This window comes from Chinchilla lanigera, unplaced genomic scaffold (genome assembly GCF_000276665.1).
Source record: "Chinchilla lanigera isolate Chin_1 unplaced genomic scaffold, ChiLan1.0 scaffold00066, whole genome shotgun sequence".
Classification (NCBI taxonomy): domain Eukaryota; kingdom Metazoa; phylum Chordata; class Mammalia; order Rodentia; family Chinchillidae; genus Chinchilla; species Chinchilla lanigera.
Window position 1 is genome coordinate 4,876,006 of NW_004955467.1, and position 11,790 is coordinate 4,887,795.

Genomic DNA, 11,790 nt, shown 5'->3' on the forward strand with positions numbered 1-11,790 from the left:
TCTGTCATTTAATCTACATCATGGAACTTTGATACAAGCCTAACTTTTTCATTTTGATTCACAGATTAGCTTTTTTCCTGATTACTTCCTCAAATAAAGGTTTACGTTTCCTTTATGTTGTTGAGTCATTTTCTGAATTACGTGTTGCTGTGAAATTGAATGAAATATAGTGAACCTTATTTTGAATACAGGAGTCTTTCTTTGGCTCAAAAAGTTGCCTTTCCTTCATACAAAATTTCTGTACTTGAAATGTGCTAAGCTAGAATTTAGAAGTTCTCAACACAAACACACATATATAAAAGCTCTGTGATGGCTTCATTTTAACTTTTGCAACATTTTCTGGATAATCTGGGTGCAGAATGTATAAAAACAAACAAAAAGACAAAAAATCTGTTTTTCTTATAGCTTATTATTAGTCTAGTGAGCAAGATAGTCAAGAAATTTCTACTAGACCATTACTAGTATTATCAGCACCTTACATGTTTTGGACACTTACTGTGCACAAGGATCTGGGTTAAGACCTTTGTATTTATTATCTCACTTAATTCTGAAGACAGAGCGAGGATCTGGTACCAATCAGATAGGTAGGTAAGGAGACCATGCCCCAAGGTGTCCAGAGGTCAGTATGTTAGCTGAGCTGAGATTCAAACCCACTCAAGAAGAGTAGGGAAGAACATGTCCTAACCAAATTAATAACCAGCTTGGTGAATTTGAGGACATAAAAAAAAACCTGTGGCTGAGGAATAGGGAGTGAGGGCAAGGAACAAAAGCTAAAGAAGTAGATGCAAGCCAGATCATGCCTTTTCTGGGAAATTTGCAAATTTGGCTTCCATAGCATCCTTTTATTTACTCTTCACTGCTCTTGAGGCTAATTTTAATTCTACTACTATGCCTTTAATTTCTTGCAGACCTTCTGTATCCCAGCCTCCATAACTTGAAAGCAATTCCATCTCCCCTTTCTCAAATTTCATTGTTCAGTCACAAGCTCCCTTTTATCTCAGCCTCTTTGGACGATACAGGAGAGGGATTATGGCAACTTTAACCAAGTTGAGAAAGCTAAACAAATAGAGGTCTGAATCCTCACATGGACTCTGCCTTAGGTAATCCTCAGACTGCCTCTTCTTAGTCATTCACATGCTGTGCTGGTACATGGCTCTAGAGTAATTTTAATGCACCCCACTTTTAAACACTTGGAGGAGGCTTTGCTTTCTTCTCGTTCCTAACAAGATGGAGCACATTCAATTCTCAGGGGAAGGTGAGGTGAGAAGGTAGATCTTGGTCTCTTTATCTATATGTTGTATGATGATAAATCAGCTTCCAAATTGTAGATATTGGTGGGTATTTCTAACCTCCAGCCTGATTCCTGGTTCTTGGGAGGTTTTCACATCTGTTTTTCTGTTCAAAAGAAAAGAGATAAGGGTACACTTTCAGGGACAATTTCTATAGTGTGTGACTGGAGAAGTTTCTCGGATCATGCAGAGTACCAGAAAAGAGGTCACTTTCTCCACTCCTTATTGATGTTCTTTGATTTCTAAACAATATTTGCAAAACAAAAACTTCCAGAATGCACAGCCTTTGAGAGTTTTCCATTTTTCATTCGCACTCTACTCTAAAAGACAGTTCCTGTTGGAATAGACAGGGCCACAACCTACCTTCTCCATGTGCTTCTTTTGCTTTTCTGGACTTAAAAATCTTTACAAGGGCACACATAGTTAGGGGAGTGAGATTTGGAAGAACGATTTTCTTGCCTTACAGAATATGTTTGTAAGTTTCAAAAGGATGCTTCTGCTGTTTTGTCATTGAAAGCATCTTAAAATCTTTTATAAATATCACACTGCATTTCCTAAGGATTGGTTTGTCTTACCCTGAAGACAGAGCAGAGATTTTCTCAGTTCAGTTCTGCTTTATATTTAGAATAATTGATATTAAGTTCTGGCAGGTTGTTACTCTGAATTGTCGTCTTTGTCCAGGTGGTCCTGAGAATCTGGAAGCCTTCTACCATTTTTAATCTATGGTATATTTTAGTGTGTGTTTGAATTTAAATAGAGAACATAGACAGGGTTTGGGGGACTAATACCTAACTTCTAATTCTTTGTATTATTAAAGGAGAGGGGGAGAAAGACATTTCCAATGCCAGGGCTCAGCAAAGATCCCCCCTGAGTCACTGTGATAACTTGTACTGACAGCACCAAAGTATACACAGTCCAAGACAGCATCTCCAGAGCATTTTGTCCAGCTTGGATGCCAACAGGCTGATAAAATACACAAGTATGATTTTTAACTTTTGTAAGTGTGATTTATTTCACCATCTTTCATCATTACCTTCCAGACCAAAAAATCCAATTTGGGATGACACATTTCACCATATTGCTTTTCAGCCAGTAAGAACATCTAATGGTTGCTCAGTATTATTAATTTTTCATTTTCTCTGTTACAGTGGTTACAGTTTCATTTATCTAAAATCTGCTGTTTTCTGATTTCTTTGTTATCTGCCTCATCCTGGCCCCCTGGCTTCGCTTTTCGGATTCTGGATGCTTGTTTTGTAGCTCCTGACCTCCTCCACATCTCTCCAGTTGGAAACTGAAGCAAGTGAGTCAGAAATCACTTCTTGTCAAACTTCCTGCCAGAAAATGAGCGTATTGCAGTCAGTGAGAAAGCATTTACCCATTCTTCCCTCTTCTTTAATGTAAAATTAAACCCTTCTTTCTTGTCCCCTGTGATTAATCCCCCAATTTCTACTGTAAAGTACAAAAAGACTAGGAAGAACATACAAATATTGGACACTCAGTCTCAGTAACGTAGCACATTTATCACCTTTAATATCCTCTTAACGTCTTTGAGCCTTGTCTTTCTAATTTAGTGATGACTCCACCAGTAAAAATGATATGACTCATGTCCAAGTCCACATTTAGCAAAATTTTTAAAGCTTTATTAGTATGCAGGACAATGAATATGAAAAGAAGTCTACATTCTTTATTTGGATTAAGTTTCAAGCTTTTCAGATAACACCATTTGAAAATGTCATCGCGTGACAAAGCAGCCTTTTCTGTAGTTGGGAGCCTACCCACAGGGTATGTGTCCTGGGGGAAAACACGCTCCTTATCTTGTTATCTTATAACTGCCCTCTACTAGGTGTCAGAGGAACCATGCACCTAGCATTTTCATTTGTGCGTAAAGTAAACTCAAATATTAACATCAAGGGAAATTTTCAGCTGGAAAGCCATCTAGAGAAGCAGGCTGAAATGTAGTAATTAATATAAAACAATAAAGGTCAAGGGTACTAAACGATGTCCCAAGGATCACATTTGACCTATTTTTGTAAATAAAGTTTTATGGGAATATACTCACATTTATATTTTGTCTATGATACATCATATTTACATATTGTCTATGAATGCCTTCTACTACTGTGATAGAGCTGACTGGTTACAGCGGCCTAAAATATTTACTATATGTTCCTTTACAGGACGTGTTTACCAAACTCTCATATAAGTGGTTATCTACACAGAATGATCCCGGTTTCTACGTAGAATCCATCCCTCTGTTTCTGTCTTACAGGCCCTTAACTTGTCTATGTCCCCACCCATCTTCTGCATGGTGAAGGTGTTTCAAGGGCAGCTCATCCTCCCCCATCATAGTGGGTGAGCACGACTGGTCCAATGCTGGTCCCGTCAGCCTTGCCACATTAGTTGAATGGGAGCACAGGCCTAAGCCAATTAGCGCATGGAAATCCCCCAACCACAGACTTGTTTCAAAAATGGATATGAAACCTAATTTGAATCATATGAGGAGAAGATTGCTCATGGTTTCTGGGAAATATATTTCTTACTTTTAATAGAGACCAACTGGAAGAGATGCTCTCTCTTCCCTTGAGTCATGCTGTGCAAGGTTACTGTAGACATTTTGCCACCAGAAGAAAGCCAGGAGGAAACAGCCAGCACAGAGTAGGAATAGAGCAGAAACCCATAGTCTCAGCTCACCTGAGGCTGCCTAATCTCAGAACTTCCTACTCTTTGACATAACTAACTTAATCTTTCATGAGTCAGTTTGAATATTGGGTTTTCTGTTAAGTGCAACATAAACATTTCTAGTAGGAATAGAAATATTTCTACCCATTTACTTTATAAAAATGTGTCATAGAGCTTTGAGTTTATCTTATTTATTTATTTATGTTCCTAAGAATATCTCTATATCTGGATAGACCACTTGTCATTTCCTCCTACCGATATCTCCTAGTAGGTGCATCTTTGAATCACTGATGAACAATTGTTCAAAGAAAGAGACCTAAACCCTTAAAAGGCGTGGCCCAAGGTACTAACCGTATTTTGCAAAGCCCATGGGAATCTTTTAATCTATTGTAGTTCTTGGCACCGCTAGTCTTTGATTAAAGACCAGAAAATTGTATGATCTCTCAAGCTTGAAGATCTTCATTCATTTCCTGGTTTTTTGCCCACAGAAAGGTCCAATATTCTTAATGTGGCTTGTAAGACCTTTCATGTTCTGTGTTCATCCACTTCCCAGAACTCATTCTAGATCATTTGGTCCTTCCTGTTCTGCTTTCTAGTCGCACTGTTTTTCTACTACTTTCTCTGAGGAGCCCTAATCTGTCATGTCTCCAAACATGAAGACATGCTGTTCTCCTTGCCTGGGATATTTTTCTTTCAACTTTGCACTTGCATCATTCTTGTTCATCTTTCAAGTCTTGTCCAAGGGTTTCATCTTCAAAGATGTTTTAAGTAATCCCCGAGACTAGTTCAGCTCTACCTGTTCGTTACATCTTCCCATCCACCATATACTTTCCATTTCACAGTACTCCTTCAGTTTGTGACTATTTATTTAAAATTTATATTCACAAGTATACTGTAAGCTTCATGAGGGCTCAACACCAACTTCTTTTTGTTCACTATTTGGTCTCAAGCCCTTAGCCATGTCTGGTGCAGAGCTACCCCTCACTATATATGACTCTTTACTAAATAAACAATGTTGACTATTTTTAAAGATGAATTTACAGAAACTGCCAATGTTTAAGTGCAGAATACATTTATAGTGACTCACAACAAATGGTTTGAAGAGAATGTTGGACAAACACTAATAAATTCTTATTCTCTGACTCTGTTTTGGAGAAAACATGCAAAAAATCAGCTTTACAATTAAAAAAATCATTTATATCTTAAAAATATCAGGCTTTCAATCAGGCCTTAAGAATATATTATCCTCTACTTCTAAACTTCTGCAATACACACTTCAGTAACCTCAGTCTGACGATGAGAAAACTAAGGTTACCTGTAAGTGGAGAATCTAGAGCTGCAGAGATCATTACCACCATCACAGACCATCTGTGTTGACATTCAAATCTAGAAAACACCTTTACTCATGTCTACATAAGGAAAGAGTTTGTAGCCAGTTGGATCAACATGACCGCAGATATGGACTCTGTGTGTGTGTGTGTGTGTGTGTGTGTGTGTGTGTGTGTATACATATGCCACTATGGACCCATTCACCATATTGTACTCACATGTTGAAGCTCTTACCCATAATGTAAAATAAGCCAACTGTGCCATTAACCCCATGTGTGAATCTTTTCTTGAATAGGAAGTACAATGTATATTTAGAGATGGAATCTTTGGGAAGAAGTTAGGTTTAGATGAGGTCATGAGGGTGTGGTCATGATGATGGGATTTGTGCCTTTATAAGAAGAGAAACCACAGAGCTAGTGTGCATTCTCTCTGTGTCCCTGTATCTATTTTCTTCCTACTTCTCCCCTCTTTTCTCTCCCCTCTCCCTATCTTCCCTTTCTGTCCTATTTCTTTTCCTTTCTGTCCTATTTCTCCCGTGTAAGGACAAAGTGAGAAGGTAAGCTTGCAAGAGAGGCATCACCAGCACCTGACTATGCTGACACATTAGTCTTGGGATTTAAGCCTCTAGAACTACAGTACAAGGAAAAATTTTCTGTTTCTTAAGCCACCCAGTCTATAGTAATTTACTTAAGGTAGCTCAAGCTGACTAAAGCATTTGTATGAATGAAATATACTTCACATCTCCAAAATATTTTTTAAGTCTCTTGTGTCCTTTCTCCACTTACACTGTCATCTCCCTAGCATAACCTTGCACAATTTCGCCCCTGGCCAAATGCAAATGTCTTTACTCTTCTCTTCAATTGGATCACCACACAGCAGCCAAGGAAGCCACTATAGAGTATAAATATGATATTGCCAACACCACACCTCAAGTATTTCAAAACTTCCCATAACTCTTCCAAAAAAATACCTTAGGATCTCTCCCAATGAACTCATCAAATATCTGAACCAAAATTCTATAATAAATGTAAATGCATATTACATGTATTTAGAAAACAATACTACTAACATTTATAACAGAATTTCATATGATAGTTGAGTTGAAAGCTTATATAAAAATTTGTAAATTTCATGGATTATAAGTACCCTGGCTGTCTTCTTTTAAGTTGCTTTAACTGCCCTCCCCCAGCACATCTGTGCCAGGAGATTCTCCCAGGGGTCAACCAGATGTCAGGTTGCTTGAAGAAAGGAAAACCTGTTGTGCAAGGTTTATTTAAAGGAAAAGAGAAAACAAGGAAATCAGCTTCTTTCATTAATTTTTTAATGTGTTAAGTTAGGATTGGGCCTGTAGGACCTGGACAATTTTGAGTTTAGCAGACTTTGCAATTCAGCCAAGCCAAGTGTCTACCCTAAGTGTCTGAATCCTTTCTTGAATGGGGTCGGGGTGGGGACAATAAATAAAACAGAATCACCCAGGCCAATAAAACACTTTAAGAGACTGGAGCACAAATAGTATTAGATCAAGTTCCAGCCAATCGAGTGTAATCCAAAGGGGAGAGAGATATCCTTCCACGTCATTTCACACCTCAGGCAGTGCTGCCGCCTTGAAGTGAGAGACAGTGGTTCTTGGCAGGCAATACTTGAGCATGATAAGGTGGCAGGCTCCAGAGTTGTGCCTAGAAGTGATAATGACATCTAGTAGATGGGCAGGAGGTAATGGAACCCAGTGGGAGATAAAAGTGCCTGATAACCAGGGAAGATACAGGAGGTTGGAGAATAAGAAGGAAAGGTAAGGCAAGCTTCCGGGGATAAATTTCTTTCTTCCCTTTAAGAATATCAAGATTTTAAAATCATATTGATGTCTACCATGTGCAACAGTTCAGTGATGCAATTTTAATAATATTTCATTATTTTAAAGAAATAGCTGATAACACAAGCCGAGGAAGTGGGGCAAATAATTGGAACAAGAAGGGTGAAGAGTGAGCAAAATTAGAGGGATGGCCTCAGGGGGATTTTGATATATTCCAAGGAAAGTAGAGAGACTTTGAGTTTCCAGGGAAAGGGATGAGAGAGCAACCTCCAGATGAAAGACAGGCCTGAATTGTTCCTACACTATAATTTTAATTAGGATGACAATGGCAACCAATACAGGAGATGCATGTCTTCCTTGGGATGGATTTGTGAGAAAGACATTTTATAGCAATGTCGAATTTAATTCGGTTGCCTAAATATTCTGTGAACTACTAGTGGTGCTGAACTCTGTTTAACATTCCTGGAGAACTTTCATTCACATATTAAAAATACAAGCTGCAACAGGGGTGATATGACAACCTAGTAAGCTCCGTTGGATCAGAGAGCCTAGACTTCATTGAAGCAGTGGGCAATCTTTGAGAAATTAGACAGGGATTTGATGATGTACAAATTCAACTGATGTGACAGATTTATGTGGCTTGTAATGGTTTGTGGTTTTGAAATGTAACATGAAATGCCAGACAGTAAATGTTTGAAGACCACCAGCACTGGAGAGGCCGCTCTATAAGGACTGCCACATTATTTATGCTAAATCCATTTTGCACATTGAATAGTTTCATTTTCAAAGTGAAGATCAGGATCCTTGACTTCTAAACCAGAGTACTACACTGACCCCAGAGACATTTGCTGGCCCAACACACCCAGCCTCCCCACTGATTCGATGGTTGAATTTGAGCAGAAGATATACCACACACTGTTTGCTTGTAGCTGTTTGACTTAGTTTTATTTACAAATCATAAGGACATTTGGGTTGCTGAGCACATCTCTCACTACGGCTCTTGCCAGCCCAGAGCAGATGGAAGCATAAATCAGGCCCTGTCTCCCTTTCTACTCATGATCACACAGAACATTTTGTGTCCTGTGCACAGTTGCTATCTCCCTGTGTGTGCAGTGGACCTCTGAGAAACCAGTATCTTCCGCTGTGGGTCTGGAAGTAGAGCCACTCATGGCCATGGAGGAATTTATACCAGATGTGGCTCTTTTTTCCTTTAGTTCTCTGTATTTTCCTGGACTTCAAGCCATCCAAATGCAATGCATTTTATTTTCTGATCATTTCTAGTTTTGCCACTCAGAATTTGTACTTACCTTTTTCTGACAGTGTGTGTGTGAATACTTTTAGTACATAGGTGAGGATTTAGATTCATCTTAATTACATCAACCAAACTAAAAAAATCTCATAGGATGACTTTGTTTCTATTTGCTTTATGTTTTTCCTTTTAAATAATCAATTACATATAACAAAATATACCTATTTACACTGCAGTTGGTTGACTTTTGACAAACATAGGCACCCATGAAACTACTACCACAATAAAAACATTCCCATCAACGCAACAAAGTTCCCACATCCCTTTGCAGGCAATCACTTATCCGTTTGCTGTTGTTGTCCAGGGGAGTGATCTTTTACTGTCTGGCTTCTTCCACAGAACGTGGTGTTTCTGAGATATATATGTACTTGAGAATTTATTGGTAGTTCCTCTTAATTGCTCAGTAGTATTCTATTCTTTCACATCTGGATGGATACTTGTATTGCTTCCAGATTGAAGTTATTATGGATAATCCTGATAAGAGTATTTGTGTGCAAACTTTTTATGGAATTTCTCCTGTCCCTTGAGTAAATGCCTACTAATGGGTCATATGATGGTTGTGTGACAGTTCAGGTCAATTTTTAACTTGATTGACTCGACAATCACCTAAAGGATTAGGAAGCACACTTGTAGGTGTGTGTGTGTGGGGGTCATGGAGGTGTCATCTTGGGGTCTATATCTGATACCTGTTCCTTCCATCTCTAGTGCAGATCACCTGTTCTGTGTCTCAGTCACTATGAACTAAGAAGCTTTGCTCTGCCACTCTCTTCCACAATGCCATTTCTGCCTTGCAGTTGGTCAACAATGGACTCAACTCTCTGAAAATGTGACTGAAATAAACCTCTTATCCTTTAAATTGTGTGTATTGGATATTTTGTCCCAGCTGTAAGAAAGCTGATCAATGCAGAGCTCCAAGAAAGTGGGGTCATTGCTGTGAATGTACCTGATCATGTGGTTCAGAAGCCTTTGAAACTGGTTTGTGGGGAGCAGTGTGACAAGTTTGGAAAATTAGCCTGGAGAAAGCCTACAGTACCGCAAGCCGAGCTTTATGAGTGACTCTTGCTAGAGCTCAGAAGACTAGGTTGTTGGTAAGAATATGGAGAGTAAAGACCAGGCTTATAAGACTTCAGTTGGGAACTCTATTGAGACTTGGACCAAGGGTCATGCATGTTGCACTCTGGCACAAAAGTTCTCTACATTTTGTTCATGCTGTAAGACTGTGGGAAACTAAGTTTAGGGACTATGTACCAAAGAGAAAAAAAATCAAGGCAGCCCAGTATTCAGGACTTCTGGCTTCTTTTATCCAGATTAATAGTGAGAATCAGGAGCAAAAAGCAGGTCAAAAAGATTTGAAAAGCATAAGTTTTGACCAGAAAATAAGTACATGTAAAATTTGGTCAAGAAGAGTATTGTTGCTAAAGACATTAACATTTTAAAAAACACCAAGTAATTTAAGTTGGGAAAAGAAGTAATATGTCTTGAGGGCATTTAAGGAATTGGCAAGACTGTACCCATCATACACTCAAAAGTTCAAAAGTATAGATCTTTTATTTGAGGAGAGACCTTGGGACCCTTTTTGAGAAGGGCCATCTAGGAAATTGGTTTCCCTGGATTTATGTCACTGTGTCCAGCCAGCCAGGCACTCAGAGGCTACTGGTCACACTGGTGGCAGACCCTGGTACTGTCCACATAATGCTGATTTAACTGGCATACAGGATGGTATGTAAACATGGAGGCTTCTGCTCAGATTTTAAAGTAAGGCCTTGGAAACCAGGCAAAAATATGTAACAGGATCAGTGTCCCTGTCAAGAGCCACTGAAAGCATAGTGTGTACAGTTGTGGAAATGAAGCCAGTGGTGTAGTGGAAACCTGAGGAAGTTGGAGATGTTAGGAGCAGGGAAAGCTGTGTCAGCAAGCACAGCCAACCCAAGGTAGAGGTCACATGTGCCACAACTGGCAGAGCCATGGGGATGGTGCTGCCCAAGCCCTCTGGCACTCACATCTCACCGTCATGTTCCCCAGATGCCAGACATGTAGATATAAGATTTGACATTTGCCTTGCTGGGTTTCGGTCTTGCTTTGATCTTATTCTTCTTTATTCCCTCCCCCATTCCTTTTCCTTTTTTATAGAATGGAAATGTTTAACCTGTACCATTTTATATTGTGAATATGTAACTTGCTCTTTTAATTTTCAGATTTTTATAGCTAGGAGCTTGCTTGGAGTCTCGGGATATTTTGAGCTTAAATTTTTTAGTAATAACTGAAATTGTTGAGCTTTTAGGTGAGCATTCTTGCATTTTGTGCTGTATTGGGATACTTGCATCATATAAGGTGGATTTATGACTTTGCATTTATTTGGAGATTAAGTGTGATTTAAGAAACAGTACATTTTCTGGAAGATAAATAGGTAGAACTCTTAAAGACATAGGTATAGGCAAAGACTACGAAAAAAGCCCAGACTGCAAGAAGAATATCACAAAGAGTCAACAAATGGAATCTCATCTTACTAAAATGCTTTTGCATAGCAAAGGAAATCATCAACAGAGTGAAGAAAGAACTCATTGAGTGGGAAAATTTTTTGCCAGTTATTCCTCAGAAAAGGGGCTAATATCTAAAATATATAAGGAACTCAAAAACATAGGATCCCTCCCAATTTAAAGACCCAATCCAAAAATTGACATCTGAAATAAAGACACTTCTTAGATAAATTAGAAATAGCAGATAAATATATGAAAAAACGTTGAATATCATTGGTTATTGGGAAGACGGAAATTAAAACAATGAAGAGATTTCATCTCACTCCAAAAAGAATGCCAGTTGTCAAGATACCAGTAACAAATGCTGGTGGGGATGTGGGGAAAAGAACACTTCTCCATTTTTGGTGAGAATGCAGCCTGGTGCAACCATGTGGAGAACAGTGTGGAGAGTCCATAAAAAACTAAAAGTAGAGGTTCCATTCGACCTGGCTGTTCCCCTTCTTTTTTAAAGAGAATAAAAAATTTTTAAAAGCATTAAAAACAATACAGAATTTCAGAACAAGATGATAGGAAACCAACAATGGTTGTTATTTTGCATATTGTTATTTTCAAAGAAGTTGTTCGAAAGTTGTTATTTTCAAAGAAGCTTCACACCACTGCAATTAACAGATATAGGCATGCAAAATTGATGAAAAAAATTAAGAATTAACTATTCCTTTCAGTAAACCGATAGAACTTAATAGTACAATTATCTTAGCTGTATCTTCCTGAAACAATTAAAAACATCACACCACTGCAATCTGTGCACACCCATGTTTATAGCAGCTCAGTTTCTAACAGCTATATCTTGGAAACAGTGTAGGGGATGGAAACTCTTAGCATATAATTTTAAGATAG

At 38.5% G+C, this 11,790-nt stretch overlaps 1 long non-coding RNA gene across 1 annotated transcript in view; it reads left to right on the forward strand.

The window, feature by feature from the left end:
• LOC102025104 overlaps positions 1-9,251 on the forward strand; it is a 32,271-nt gene extending 23,020 nt beyond the window's left edge. Inside the window, exon 4 of the long non-coding RNA XR_001236831.1 lies at positions 9,122-9,251. This is a non-coding gene — a long non-coding RNA (uncharacterized LOC102025104). The remainder of the gene's footprint in view (positions 1-9,121) is intronic.
• The last annotated feature ends 2,539 nt before the right edge of the window (positions 9,252-11,790 follow it).